General features: G+C 40.4%; 1 protein-coding gene and 1 long non-coding RNA gene across 5 annotated transcripts in view; one reads left to right on the top strand and one right to left on the bottom strand.

Annotated features, from left to right (window-relative positions):
* The window catches only part of ARHGAP26 (Rho GTPase activating protein 26), a 563,256-nt gene that overhangs the window by 293,927 nt on the left and 253,059 nt on the right, over window positions 1–16,270 (top strand). The gene's annotated exons all lie outside the window — the stretch shown is intronic.
* Window positions 5,261–7,067, bottom strand: LOC129558025 (uncharacterized). The gene is made up of 3 exons (XR_008686370.2): window positions 6,951–7,067; window positions 6,796–6,861; window positions 5,261–5,467 (listed from the first exon to the last, which is right to left on the bottom strand). It is a non-coding gene; the product is annotated as an uncharacterized LOC129558025 (long non-coding RNA).

Below are 16,270 nucleotides of genomic sequence, written 5' to 3'. Positions count from 1 at the left end.
GTCATGGACAAAGGAGAACCTTGGGTTTTAAAACAGTTAGCAGCTGATGAGGAGAAAATCCGTGAGGACGGCAACTTGATAGACACTTGAAATGAGAATGAGTTGAATCAAAGGGTTAAGAATGGACCTTGGGAAAATTGAGGAGGCTCTTAAATGCAATAATGACCATTTTTTAATTGTGCAGTTAAAATCAAACATATGGCATTTATCATAACATCTTGTGGGAAAAACTTTGTTTCCCATCAGCTGTTAGTCTGTTAATATTTTGTGCACAGGTGAAATATGAAGTTCAGTCTTATATAAAGGAACCTTATTTTGATTGTTATTTCGTTTTCTAGATAAAGTCCTATTCAGCCCCTTCACCCTCACCTAAGACCCCCATTTGATCATCGAATGTTGTTCTTCTTGTTAGGGATATTCACCTTGTGTCTTTGATTTTGTACCAGTCATTCTGTGATAACAAGTCCCTCTTTCCAATACATGCACACAGTACACAGAGGCAGTCAGGTCCTCCTTACTGAGAATGGTGTCTTTTCTGATTTGATCTGGATTTCTGTGCAATCCTGTTCTTATTCCCTGTTGCCCTGTATTGAAAAGTATCTTCTTTTATTGTAGCATGTGCTACTTTTTATAGGAAGCCCTCCAGCACTCTTGTGTGACAGTTCGGAGTTCAGCTTGAAGTACAGAGAAGTTAGCGGTTGAGCTGCTTAGGAAGCTTGTGCCTATCTAAACATGGCAAACCTCTCTTTCTGTCTCCCTCCCTCCCCCTTCCCACCCACTCTACCCTCTTGCTCTGTCCGCATCCTTTCCCCACAGTAATTCCTCCCACTTTCACACATTATCTTTCCATTCGCACATGCTCAGGTTTCCAGTCTGGAAAAGTACTTGAACTGTGACAAAAGCTCCGCATAGTTTTTGTAGAGAGATCTTTATTTCATAATGTTTCAGTTCAGAATGACTTGCAACTTTCACATGGCTTGAGCACATTTGAAATAACAGAGGGGAATGTATGTAAAGGCCCTTCTCTCTGTTTGATTTAAAATACAAATTAGTAGTGAAAAATCCAAATGGTAGAAATGGGAATTTGAATAGAGGCCCCCAAACATGTATGGTCATTTTTTATTCAGAGAACATTTTTTAGGCTTTAAGGCCTGTGTTTAGATAATTATCCTCCCCCCCTCCACCCCTAATTTGACACCCAGATCATGTTTTACATAGGTTTAGGATTATGTTGACTAAGCTTTTACATGAAGATAAGCTGTGCAGACTGCCTAAATATTTAGTTAACTGTGAGACTGAAAAGCCTCTGAGATGCTGTTATATCCTGTAATAAAAATAAATGCAACAATCATGTATTGATTATATTTAAAATAAGAAGTATTAGCAGATTTCTGTTCTGCACCCTTCCTTAAACATTGCAGCCTGAGACACAGGTACACTAGTACACAGGAAGTGATGAGTATCATTTGAAAATAATAGAGAGAAAAATGTGCATGTTTGTTTTTAGTTCACTTTTCTTATGTAATAAGGAATGACTCATCTCACAGAATGTCAGAGCCGGAGGAGACCCTAACCGTCAGTTTGAGCATCTCCCTTATTTGTAGAAAAGACAGGCTGAGGAGGAGAAGGACTGCCTCGCTGAATGCCCAAGTAGTTAGTGGCAGAGCCAGGACTAGACCTCAGCGCTGCTGGCTCCTAATTTTATGCACTTAGAGTATCCTGTGCTCTTAGACAGACATTTGTAGGAATGGTATAGTGAGGGCTCATCTGTTTATTCATTTTATCATTATTTGGCAGATTGGATACCTGCTCCACCCAGTGTATTAATTTTCTGTTGCTTTGTAACAAATCACCATGAACTGGGCTTCATTGGCAGTTGTCAGCTCAGAAATCCAGCTTGGTGTGTCTGGGTTCTCTTCTTCAGCTGAAATCAGAGTGGTGGCTGGCTGGCTGTATTGTGCTTTGGATTCAGGGTCCTCTTCCAAACTCATTCCTGTGATGAGCAGAATTCAGTTTCTTGTGTTGTAGGACTTGAGTCCACAATCCCCAGCTGGCCATCAGCCGAGGCCCACTCGAGCATCGAGAGGCAGACCCCATTCCTCATCACGTGATCGCCTCTGTTTTCAAGCCATCAGCAGCATGTAGAATCCTTCCTGTATTTTGACTCTCTCTTTTTCTTTTGCTACCAGCCTGAGGATACTCTCTGCTTTTAAGGGACGTAACTGAGCGACTTCGCTTTCACTTTTCACTTTCACACATTGGAGAAGGAAATGGCAACCCATTCCAGTGTTCTTGCCTGGAGAATCCCAGGGTCGGGGAAGCCTGGTGGGCTGCCATCTATGGGATCACACAGAGTCGGACACGACTGAAGTGACTTAGCAGCAGCAGCAGCAGCAGCAGTGATTAGATTAAGCCCATTCAGATCATCTCTGTGTCTTAAGGTCAACTGACTTTGGGACTTTAATTGAGAAAGCTTCTTCAGAGTTGTACCTGGACTAGCATTTGAATAACCACAGGACTGAAGTTTTAGGGAAGCTGTCTTTAGAATTCTACCTACCATATCCTCTTTATCTGGTGGCCCCACTTTGGACGAACCCCAACACTTCTATGAACCTTGAAATAAAGACAACTATTTGGGATTGATCTACGTATTCCAAGGTCCTCGTGATGGTAATAGCCTTTGGGCAGCAATAACTGTCACGAAATCCATGCCCTTGATTGCATAGAAGAGGCTGTGTCTTGCACAGCCTGATGGTCATAGCTGAAATTGTTGCCAATAAGACAGCTGGAACAGTCTGATGGAGCGAGTGACTTCTGGTAGCAGAGGAAGAAGAAACAAACTGGATTATAAAAGCCCAGTTATCCTGGTTCAAACACCTCTGCTCTCCTCACGGATGACAGTACTAAAGAGTAGTTAGTTGTTTGAGCCTAGGTTAGCAAGAAAAAGTTAAGCTCCATATCCTCAGTTTAAGAAGAGAAAATCTATGATCTAATGTGAAAGGAATTCCTGTCAAAAAATGGTTTAACATTCTGATACCTAAAAAGGCTAAGTTTAACTTAATGAGAAAACTAATCTGCTTTAGTGGCACCCTAGTGGATTCCTACTCACTTGAAATAAAACCTAAAACTCCTGGTGTGGCCAGAAAGGCCAGCTTCATTGGCCATCTTTCTGTTCCCAAGTTCACTAATCTCTTTCCCTCCTCACAACCTTTGCACAAGCCTTTCTGCCTATCAGCTTTTCACATGCTTTTATTATTATGTTTTTTTACATAGCTCACTCTTTCATCATTTCTTAGCCTAAATTGTACATTCTTAATTTCCTGATTGCCCTATGTATAGCATTGCTATCTTGCCTCTTCCTAACCTCTGGTACTTTCTGTCTCATCACTCTGTCTTCTGTGCGGTCTACTCCTTTTGCTTGTTTATGATTTGTTTCCCACCTTTAGAATTGCACTCCTTGAAATAGGCCTTCTTTAACTCACCTTTGTTTCCCCAGTGTCTAGATTGGGGCCCAGCATGGAGTTGACACTCAGTCACTATTTGTTGAATGTTAAACGGGTCCCAAGATATTAAGTGTTCCTTTGTCACAAAGGGAAGTCATGGTGTAACACGAGTAGTACTGTCAGCATGTCCCTGGACCTGTTGGTATTCCTGGTGATCATTTTGGCACTCAAGATATGAAAGGCTTCATGACTCGCCTGAGGTCATACAGTTAATCAGAGAAACAGATAACTAAGATTGACTTCCCCAACACTTGATGTTTTCCATCTTCCCGTATGGAACTGGTCTGTGTTGAAAATACTCAACATTTAGAGGTCTTCTCTTTCTCAAAGAAAAGTCTTTTACTGATAGCCTTCTAGTGTCCAGTTTGAATTGTTTCATTTCACCCTCCTTATTCAGTTCATATATTTTTCTGCTTGTAGATTCTCTTCCAGATATGTTGTTTTCATTTTCAGTGTCTGTTAAACAAAAATGATGGCAGATTCATCTCCCAGTGGAAATTACACATCTTTTGAATTCTGGCCAATGTTCCTAACCCTTAGCACTCCTAGCTTTGTTAAAAATATCATTTACCCTTTAAGATACTTGTGCAGTTGGTATTGAGAGTAAATTAATGAGAAACTTCAAATGTTGGTACGAAGCAGGGGATATGCTGGTGGCAGAAAAGTACATAGAAATTATTTCCCAAATAAAACTTTCTCTGTGCTTGTCTTCTGCAGATGATGCCAGATACTTCTTTCTCTTCTGAGGCTTCTTTCATTTAGGCATCTCCGCATGAATTTTACCCTGGCAAATATGGAACCATGCTTTCGGGTTTTTGCTTGTTTTGCCTTTATTGCATCTTTTAATGCCCCTCAACTCTCTCCCCTCTGGAGTCTCTTGAGTAAACAGGAATGTACTGTTTGGGTGGGGTTGCTTTTGGCTCTTGCCTGTGTAGAAGAATGGGGGGTGGCGGAAAGAAAAGGAAAAGCCAGGACCCTTTTTGCCAAGTTTCCAGATCATCTGCATTGTTGGGCAGTGATATGATGACTTATATTTGGTATCTTTATAGTCTTAATCTATTCCCAGTTTATGGGCTGCCAGCCAGAAGATCCACAAGAGTTTTCCTTGTTTGACTAACAAGACTGAATGGTGACAGTTTTTCTTTCTCTTTCTTTTATTAAAAAAAAAAATAAAAAACCTCTGGTTGATAAAGCTATATATGTACAAAACTTTGCTTCTACTTGAGTGGTAAGAGAAACAACAGGAACCCCCAAACCAAGCAAGCCAGAAGAATTTGGGGTAGAACAGAGAATAGGCACAAGCTTTTACATAACCATAGAGATGTTTAACTTTTAATGTCTGAATATATTGGAAACATAAACTGGGGGCAAAGTAAGTTAAGGGTCAAAAGGATTCCACAGTCACACATGAAGGGATCACCCGACATTTTACTAGAATGTCTGACATATTCTTTATAGATTATCAAATAATTAACAAGGGGAAAACCTGAAATCTGAAAGATTCTATGTCATTAATGACCAAAAAGCAATCAGAAGTCAAGATAAACAGTTAAATTATAATGACTTTTTAATTGGGCAAAAAGATCAATGAGAAATCAAGAAAAAACAAATCTGAAGTTACAGTGCTTTCATTGGACTCACAGTGTCTAGTTTTAATTGTTTGTTTTAACTGACAGAAATTAGAAATGTTAGATAATTTGTTTCTATGTTGGATTCCTGGCAATTGAAATAAAACATGATATTAAAAATAGAGCCCTCAAAGAGTCGGACACAACTGAGCGTCTTCACTTTCACTTTTCACTTTCATGCATTGGAGGAAGAAATGGCAACCCACTCCAGTGTTCTTGCCTTGAGAATCCCAGGGACGGGGGAGCCTGGTGGGCTGCCATCTATGGGGTCGCACAGAGTCGGACATGACTGAAGCGACTTAGCAGCAGCAGCAGATAGACCACTCAGGCTTTCACCTGGAAAATGAATAATTTAGGTTTGAAAGTCACCTGAAATCTACCCCTCCACCTTCCACCATTTCTTACTTCTGATTTCATACTGCCAAGTAGCTGCCTGGACTATTCCAACCTAATTTATATTATTAGTCACACATGGCTTGCATCCAAATAAAAAATGCTTTAAAACATAAATATATAAGTATAAAATTATCATAAGGTATGGATAAAATATACATTAAGAATTACATTTGATAATTAGATATACACTCTAAGCTTATCATATTCCCATAATTAATCTATTAGTATATTATTTTCTTGAAAGTATTACCTACACAGAATATTAATGTTGTTGATTATTACTGCCAATAGATTGCTCAGATATGATTTACAAAATAAGAAATTTAGAAATGTCAAGGTCTTCAGTAGGAGGATGTTAGGATAAATACGAGATACAACCATTTCATACTCTTTCATACATAATGCTTTTCTGAAAAGAGACACAAGTCAAATATTCAAAACTTTCTAAAGATATGTTTCATTTGGAAGAAAAAAGATTATAAAATTGACTAAATATAAATGTAGGTAAAACTGATGAAATTTGAATATTGTCAGTGGATTAAACCAATGTCATTTCTTCATTCAATTTTGGAGTAGAGTATTGCAAAATGTCACCACTATGAGAAACTGGATGAAGAACACAGTGGATTTCTCTGTACTATTTTCTGCAACTACATGTTAATATAAGATTATCTCAGAAATAAAAATCCATTATTCCTACTTCTTTCTTCAGATACAGTTCTTTATTATATACCTCTAGTATTTTGTGCTTGTTCTCTATTGGGGGTAATTTCCTCAAAACTGAGGAAGGCTCAAGTCAAATTAGACTGCAATTGACAGTCAAAGGTTCACTCCTTTTAAAATACCTAATTATGTACACTTTATGTCATTGCATTAATTTAATTAGAATTACTGTCTTTAACACTAGTGACATCACATTTCTTTTGTAAGACTAAAAAAAAAAAACCATTAAAAACTTAAAATATTAAAAAAAAATAAATAAATAAAAATAGAGCCCTTTCACCTTAAGGATATAACAGTTATGTTGAGGGTTGGGGGGATGAAGATGTGCAAAAGGTGAAAAGTATAAAATGTCAACAGGCCTAATGCAGTTTTCCAAGCGTCAACCTTTCTCAATACCCTTCTTGATTTTGGTCATATTCCCATAACACTTGTTCTGTTTGTCTTTTTGATTCTTTTCACTTTCTTTACTTAGCAAAACCATGTAAGCTAGTATCACGTGCTGTATAAGGATATCCTAAAGATAAAGAAAATGGAAACACACTTACATTGGTAAGTTCTGACTAGGTACATTTACTTGGTCAAACTTCTTCCTTTATGCCCAGCTTTTCTCTCTGTTAAAAAAAGAGAGTGTGTTAGCAACTGTTAAATGTTGAAGACATGCCAATACCAGATAGACACTTCTTTTAGATCTATCACAAACCTTAAAAGGGAATATGAAGGGAATATCTTTCATATGCTGTGACACTGTTTTTCAAGGATGCAGCCCTGGGTCAGGTGAAATCACATCTCACACAGGAGCATAGGTGCCACATGTGGGGATGCAGGCTGAGTGCAGGATGATTATGAGATCCAGACGGGGTGGATTTTGTCTGTTTTATGTGTGCTTGGGAGTGCAGGCAAGCTTCTGAAAACCATCCAAGGTAAATAGGAGGAGCATGATGATTTAAAGGGCTTGTAAAAATGGGTAGTTTAGTTTAATCTTTAGTAGACAGTTTTAATATAGGACTTTTATTTTCTCTCCCAGTCCTTTCCCCCTTATATTTTAGACAAATCCCTGTTTTTAGGGATTTGCTTTGCAGTATACAGAATGGCAATGACTCTGTGGCTGGGATGATGGAGAAAAGAGTACAGAAGGGAGTCAGATACTGACACACACTTTCCTTTTACTCTTTGGGGACTCACAGCCAAGTGGAGTCACAAACAGGAAGGCTGTTCCAGTGGCATTCACAGTGTACTGAGGGAGAGGGCATCTGTGTGTGGACAGGCAGCTCTCAGGTGTCTGTGTGCAGAGGACTTCTGGCCTTCTTGCAGTTCTTGGGCTGGCGTCCCCTGGCTTCTCAGCAGCGTTTGAATTTGTGTTGGTCTTTTCATATTTCATAGTGCTTTCACATACCCGATCTCTTCTTTCTGTATGTTCTCTGTTGGTGTGTGAAGTGTAATTAAGAAGATAAATACTCTATAAAAGTATGTGTAAATATTTGGTCTCTCAATTGCAAACAGAAATAACTTGAGTTATCCTCAACTCTGCTTTCTTCTATTAGTGTGGATAATAGTGTTGACTGTAGGCATAATTGTTAAAACTCATTAGTTTAATAGCCTTACATTCTTTTTTCATAGCTTTGGGTCTAGTAATCCCAGGGCTGGACAAATTTGTTCCAAGTCCATAATTAAAAAGAAGAAAAGGAGTGTATACAGGAAGATCACCTGTCAATTAGTTAACTTTTAAAATGGAAATAATTTATGTTTTCATCAGTAGGAGAGTAAATAAGTACGGTGTGACAACCCTTTGAAACTTTATACTGCTCTTAAAACCATAAATATTGAATGCAGAAAAATGCTTTCTCAATAAGAAGAAAAGTATTATGAGAGTTTATGTGTATTATGATTACAAATGCATAAACTGACACACATGTACAAAAGCAGAGAGAAGACACGAGAAAATAAAATAGCTGCTGTTAGGGTGGTGAATTTTTTTTTTTTAAATATTCTTCTTAATGTTATTTTAGTGCTGCAATATTTTGTCTGTAATAAAATTCAGGAGAAGAAAAAAAGATACAACTTGACCACATATGTAGGAAAACAAGTGACACTGAAACAAAGTCAACTCCAGTTGTAAAGGGTAGTCAAATGGTGGAATCTTTTTTAAAATTAATTTTTATTGGCATATAGTTGATTTACAGTGTTGTATTAGTTTCTGCTGTTCAGCACAGTGAATCAATTATACATATACATGTATATACTCTTTTAGATTCTGTTCTCATATAGGTCATCACAGGGTACCGAGTAGAGTTCCCTGTGCTTAACAGAGCCATTAAACTAAATGGTTGTTAGAAGATACGTATAGCATCAATTTAACTTTTAATTGTGTGATGGTATTCCCAGTCTCAAATGCCCACCCTGGCTTAGCACCCAGCACAATGGTTGGCTTGCTGTTGTTAATCACTCAAGGGTGGGTAGGTGAATGGATGGATGGGTGAGGAAGTGGGAGGATCGTTTTCTAAGAACACTAATTGAAATTAGAGTTTAAGGTTGAAGTGGTAGGGAAGAAGAAGAACATGCCTCAAACATCAATATATTTAGAGACCAATCAATCTAGGCACTTAAGTATGTAGAGTGGGAAGGGATGGGAAGGGAAAGGAAATAAAGCAGTAACAGAACCAAGAGGATCTACTTGGATAAGCCTTAATGAGCACCTCAGAGAGATGGAGAGAATCCAGTTTATTGGAGAACAGAGAAATGTCCAGGCTGGAGAAGTAACATACTTGTAGCCATGGGGACAGGAGAGGGTAGTGCATGGATATGGATCATACTGGCTGGGAGGGAGGTCAACGATGGGGTTAATGATGAGCAAGAGTTTGCTAAAAGCTCCTGATACCTTTGAAGAGGTGATGCTTGTTGTTATTAGAGGACTAGATCGCAGAAAGGCCAGAAGCGCTTCAGTTAGGCTTGTACTCAGAGATGTTTCAAGCAGGGTAGCATGTTCATGGATAGTATGTCTGAAGCCGCTTGATCTCCTTATTCTCCAACATCATCATTGCCTCCTCTCCCTTTGTTACTAACTCAAATAATCCTCATAACAGAAGCAGAAGAGATTAAGAAGAGGTGGAAAGAATACACAGAAGAACTATACAAACATGATTTTCATGACCCAGATAACCACAATGGTGTGGTCACTCACCTAGAGCCAGACATTCTGGAATGTGAAGTGTAGTGGGCCTTAGGAAGCATCACTGCAAAGAAAGCTAGTGGAGGTAATGGAATTCCAGCTGAGCTATTTCAAATCCTAAAAGATGATGTTGTGAAAGTGCTGCATTCAATGTGCCAACAAATTGGGAAAACTCAGCAGTAGCCACAGGACTGGAAAAGGTCAGTTTTCATTCCAATCCCAAAGAAAGGCAATGCCACAGAATGCTCAAACTACCACACAGTTGCACTCATCTCACACGCTAGCAAAGTAATGCTCAAAATTCTCCAAGCCAGGCTTCAACAGTATGTGAACCATGAACTTCCAGATGTATAAGCTGGATTAAGAAAAGTCAGAGGAACCCGAGATCAAATTACTAACATTTGTTGGATCACGGAGAAACCAAGAAGATTGTACAAAAACGTCTACTTCTGTTTCATTGACTGTGCAAATCACCACAAACTGGAAAATTCTTAAAGAGATGAGAGGACTGGTCTCCTGAGAAACCTGTATGTGGGTCAAGAAGCAGCAGTTAGAATTGGACATGAAACAACTGACTGGTTCAGAATTGTTGTATATTGTCACCTGCTTATTTAACTTTCATGCAGAGTACATCATGTGAAATGCCGGGCTGGATGATTCACAAGCTGAAATTAAGATTGCTGGGAGAAATATCAGCAATCTCGCATATCATCTGATATGCAGATGACACCACTCTAATGGCAGAAAGTTAAGAGGAACAAAAGAGTCTCTTGGTGAGGGTGAAGAGGAGAGTGAAAAAGCTGGCGTGAAACTGAACATTCAAAAGACTCTCGAGAGTCCCTTGGACTGCAGGGAGATCAAACCAGTCAATCCTGAAAGAAATCTACCCTGAATACTCATTGGAAGGACTGATGCTGAAGCTGAAAGCTCCGGTACTTTGGCCACCAGATGTGAAGAGCCAACTCATTCAGAAAGACCCTGATGCTGGGAAAGACTGAAGGCAGGAGGAGAAGGGGACGGCAGAGGATGAGATAATTGGAAGGCATCACTGAATCAGTGGACTTGAATTTGAGCAAATCCCAAGAGATAGTGGAGGACAGAGGAGTCTGGTGTGCTGCAGTCCGTGGGATCACAAAGAGTTGGATGCAACTTAGCAACTGAACAACCACAAGCCTCATAACAACTCTGTGAGGTCAGTCTTATTAGCCTTAGTTTACAATTTGGTGATCTGAGGCACAGAGAGATTAATTTACCTAAAGTCACATAGTGCATAAGTGACAAAAGTAAAATTTGAGCCCAGATCATCTGGTATGACAGCCAGTTCTCTTGTATATTGTTAGATGGGACCGTAAAATTTTATTGCACAATTTTTAACACTCTTAAAAATCCCAATGATCTGGAAGTTCATGGTTCACATATTGCTGAAGCCTGGCTTGGAGAATTTTGAGCATGACTTTACTAGCGTGTGAGATGAGTGCAATTGTGCGGTAGTTTGAGCATTCTTTGGCATTGCCTTTCTTTGGGATTGGAATGAAGACTGACCTTTTCCAGTCCTGTGGCCACTGCTGAATTTTCCAAATTTGCTGGCATATTGAGTGCAACACTTTCACAGCGTCATCTTTCAGGATTTGAAGTAGCTCAGTTGGAATTCCATCACCTCCACTAGCTTTGTTCGTAGTGATGCTCTCTAAGGCCCACTTGACTTCACATTCCAAGATGTCTGGCTCTAGGTGAGTGATCACACCATTGTGATTATCTTGGTCGTGAAGATCTTTTTTGTACAGTTCTTCTGTGTATTCTTTCCACCTCTTCTTAATATCTTCTGCTTCTGTTAGGTCCATACCATTTCTGTCCTTTATCGAGCCCATCTTTGCATGAAATGTTCCCTTGATAGCTCTAATTTTCTTGAAGAGATCTCTTGTTTTTCCTATTCTGTTGTTTTCCTCTGTTTCTTTGCATTGATCGCTGAGGAAGGCTTTCTTATCTCTCCTTGCTATTCTTTGGAACTCTGCATTCAGATGCTTATATCTTTCCTTTTCTCCTTTGCTTTTCGTCTCTTTTATTTTCACAGCTATTTGTAAGATGTTCAAGCAGGTTTTAGAAAAGGCAGAGGCACCAGAGATCAAATTGCCAACATCCACTGGATCATGGAGAAAGCAAGAGAGTTCCAGAAAAACATCTATTTCTGCTTCATTGACTATGCCAAAGCCTTTGACTGTGTGGATCACAATAAAATGTGGAACATTCTGAAAGAGATGGGAATACCAGACCACCTGACCTGCCTCTTGAGAAACCTATATGCAGGTCAGGAAGCTACAGTTAGAACTGGACATGGAACAACAGACTGGTTCCAAATAGGAAAAGGAGTACGTCAAGGCTGTATATTGTCACCCTGCTTATTTAACTTATATGCAGAGTACATCATGAGGAATGCTGGGCTGGAAGAAGCACAAGCTGGAATCAAGATTGCTGGGAGTAATATCAATAACCTCAGATATGCAGATGACACCACCCTTATGGCAGAAAGTGAAGAGGAACTCAAAAGCCTCTTGATGAAAATGAAAGAGGAGAGTGAAAAGGTTGGCTTGAAGCTCAGCATTCAGAAAACAAAGATCATGGCATCTGGTCCCATCACTTCATGGGAAATAGATGGGGAAACAGTGGAAGCAGTGTCAGACTTTATTTTTTTGGGCTCCAAAATCACCGCGGATGCTGATTGCAGCCAGGAAATTAAAAGACGCTTACTCCTTGGAAGGAAAGTTATGACTAACCTAGATAGCATATTAAAAAGCAGAGACATCACTTTGCCAACAAAGGTCCGTCTAGTCAAGGCAATGGTTTTTCCCGTGGTCATGTATGGATGTGAGAGTTGGACTGTGAAGAAAGCTGATCACCGAAGAATTGATGCTTTTGAACTGTGGTGTTGGAGAAGACTCCTGAGAGTCCCTTGGACTGCAAGGAGATCCAACCAGTCCATTCTAAAGGAGATCAGTCCTGGTTGTTCACTGGAAGGACTGATGCTGAAGCTGAGACTGCAATACTTTGGCCACCTCATGCGACGAGTTGACTCACTGGAAAAGACTCTGATGCTGGGAAGGATTGGGGGTAGGAGGAGAAGGGGACGACAGAGAATGAGATGGCTGGATGGCATCACCGACTCGATGGACATGAGTTTGAGTGAACTCCGGGAGTTGGTGATGGACAAGGAGGCCTGGCGTGCTGTGATTCATGGGGTCGCAAAGAGTCGGACATGACTGAGCGACTGAACTGAACTGAAAAATCCCAATGATAGTTGAAAGTAGTATGTAGATGAGAATAATTACCCAAATCCCCACCTTTTAGAGATGACTGCAAGTAACATTTTAGTGATTATTAAGATACTTACACTCATAGATATAATGTAAATATAAATCTTCTGTAATGAAAATTGGAATTGCACTTCATCCACTGTTTTGTACTTGTATCTTTACATGCGTGAGATTATCCATGTGAATATATATTAATTGGCGGAACTGTGTTTTGTGTGCTCTTTTGGTTTGTGTGCTTTTTGAATGGCTATCACAGAGATCTTACCTTGTTAATGAATTTAGATGTAGAGCTCCTAGGATTGCAGTTGTCTCTCCACTTCCCAGTGAAGCTCTGGCGGATGATAGATATTCAGTAAATCTTTGTTTAATGAATCTTGTTGATTGCATTGTCTTAAAGCAGAATTTTAACTGGTCTTCTTTCTAACAAACATATACTTTGTGTCCTGTTTTTCTCTGTAATAAATGACACTGTTCCCTCATTTCAGGTATGCCAGTGGTTGTTTTTTTAAGAAACCTTTATAAGGTTAGCAGGCTCTTGGCAGGGTGAGGACCTACCTCTTTTCCAACTCCGTTCAGCTGGGCATTTGCAAGCTGCCACTGATCATTCCCATTAGAGACTGAATATCTTAAGAAATCATTTCCTCTTCTACCAGAGGCCATATTTAAACAAACACATAAATAAACCTTGACTTTTTGTTGGCCTCTTCCTTGGGGATTCTTTTATGTGTAAAAGAGCTCCAGTTCAATTATTTCCTGTTTTTTCTGTGAGTTATGGGCATTGTCTCCTAACTGAATTAGCAAAGGAAGAGAAACAAAACGCCCGAAAAGCCACTTGTACCCTTTCGAGCAGTGGTTCTCCACCGCTGTGGCCTCACAGACCCCAGTTGTATATCGTCTCTGAAGAAGATTGCAAATGGGTGTTCAGATCAGGACTACCCCAAGGGTGAGGCTTACAGATTGAGAAGTGGGGATCCCAGGGTAGCTATTCCTACCCTGCTTTCCTTGCCTTCCTGCTGTGGTCGCTCAGCTCTTTTCATGTGATGGTGTTTCAGTGACACTGCTTTGGAAACTTTGTGACTTCTGTTGTTGATGATGATAGTTTGAGATTGGGGGTACATATAGAGAGTTAATCAGAGAAGGCAATGGCACCCCACTCCAGTACTCTTGCCTGGAAAATCCCATGGATGGAGGAGCCTGGTGGGCTGCATGCAGTCCATGGGGTCGCTAAGAGTCAGACACGACTGAGCAACTTCACTTTCACTTTTCACTTTCACGCACTGGAGAAGGAAATGGCAACCCACTCCAGTGTTCTTGCCTGGAGAATCCCAGCGACGGCGGAGCCTGGTGGGCTGCCGTCTATGGGGTCACATAGAGTCAGACACAACTGAAGCAACTTAGCAGCAGCAGCATAAAGAGTTAATAAATGACTCTTTTGTAGTGGAAGGAAGAATGCTCTTTCTTTTTGAAAGAATTCTTCCCTTTTGCTCTTGTATAGAGAAGGCAATGGCAAGTCACTCCAGTACTCTTGCCTGGAAAATCCCATGGATGGAGGAGCCTGGTGGGCTGTAGTCCATGGGGTCGCTCCGAGTCAGACACGACTGAGCGACTTCACTTTCACTTTTCACTTTCATGCATTGGAGAAGGAAATGGCAACCCACTCCAGTGTTCCTGCCTGAAGAATCCCAGGGACGGCGGAGCCTGGTGGGCTGCTGTCTATGGGGTCACACAGAGTTGGACACGACTGAAGTGACTTAGCAGCAGCAGCAGCAGCAGCAAAAAGGAGGAATGCAGCGTTTTGTTTTCCCTCAGTGTGTTTGAACAACCCCTAATCAGATCCCTTTTGTGCAATTTGTTACTCACATTAAGCTAATGAGCCGGGTGCACATGCATCTTTTCCTGAAATAGGATAGTGGTTGTAGGAAAATTCCCCCCTGAGTCCAGGGCTACCGTACATATCTGCTCAGGCCTTCTGCTAATTGTGGGCAGAGGAAGATAGTAAACAGTTCCTGCCCTTCAAGGACTAACAGTCTTGTGGAGTAAGTTGGGCATGAGTAGAAATCAGTAGAGCCAAACTGTATTTGTTAGCATGTCTGCTTCCAAATACCAGAAACTGGCCCATGGCAGAAAAGAGAAGTTTTAGGCATATGTATTTCTGAAATTTCAGGAGTGGACTTGGTCTGTTTCCATTTTCCTCTCTGTTGACTTTTTTCTTAGGATGCATCTCTGCATGTATGACCTAACAGTCATCCGATCCTGGTGGGCCCAGTCTTGCATCATCTTTATCACCAGCAACCTTAAAGAGAAGACCTGATATTCACCCCCTCAGGTTGTGATAAAGGTCTTGGAGTTGGGTCACATGTTAAACACTCAGCCAATCGCAGAAAGGAAGGATAGAGTGTACTGATTGGCTGGATCATGTTGGTGGAAAGGTAGGGAACCGTCTGACTGACATTTGAGGACACTGAGGTGCTGTTACCAGAAGTGGGAATTATGCAGGGCAAGTCAGAACAAGGACCTCCGCAGCAGTCTACACGAAAGTTGCTGTGAGTTATGGGTGGGCAGGGAGGAAAGGCTTTCTGGGGAGGGTGGTCGTGTTTAACCAAGTCTGAAATGAATGAGTAAATGTGCAAATAGGGAATGAAAGAATAAATTAAATACTAAATTAGCTAATTCTCAGGATAAGAATTCTCTTATATGAAACTGTGTGATTCTGTTAGTTTAAATTCAAATTTTAGCCCCACTTTGGTAAAATTCAACATTCTATGTGTTTTTCAGGTGACATTGAAAGTTTGAATGAATTTGAGAACCAAATTATGTTTTTCAGAGATACACATAAGATTAATACTTGGTGTGGTGGTCTGTGTGTTTGATACATATTCTGAATGGAAGGAAGAGAGCCTGAGTTAAAACTGTGTCTCTTTGGCACCTGGCATTTCTTTGCAAGGGACTGTGTTAGACACTATAGTGTAAACTCTTGATTACTTGGTAGGGTAGAATAACTGTGATTAAATAAGATGAAAACAGCATTTTTATGAAGAAAATGAAATGACAGAGAAAGGAAAACATCTATAAAGGTTCCAATTTGCCTGGAACTTGGCCACAGTCAGTAAGTGTCACACGCCATTTTTTGCATCATGGAGACGCTCTTCTATCCTTTACTCATTGCAGCCCTGGATTAGCTCCTGTCTCCTAGGCTGAGGTATTCCCAGGGTATAAATAATGGCTACACCTTGGGTAGCTTGAACAGGTTTAATCATATCTCTAAGCAAAAATCTATTTCTTCTGGTAGATAGAGCCAGAGTACTCTTTTCTGTGCCAGCTCATTTTTCAAAACTGAGACTGTGATGTTGTAAGTTCACCTTCTGAGCCCTTATTTTGTATCCTTCTTCCCTCCAAGAGTGTCACATGTGTTATCTCGTGGTCCTTGACTGTGCCGAGACAGCACAGGTACTGTTCCCATGTCGCATTTGAGGAAATTGCAGCTTAGAGAAGCCATATCTTGCAATCTCTTAAGTCCAGCACCAGGCTGATCTGGGGGATGCTGGG

This window comes from Moschus berezovskii, chromosome 8 (genome assembly GCF_049115385.1).
Source record: "Moschus berezovskii isolate FMDL1 chromosome 8, NW_MosBer_1.0, whole genome shotgun sequence".
NCBI classification, from domain to species: Eukaryota; Metazoa; Chordata; class Mammalia; order Artiodactyla; family Moschidae; genus Moschus; species Moschus berezovskii.
Note: the sequence above shows the minus strand (reverse complement) of the source record. Positions and strands in the feature narration are given on the sequence as shown.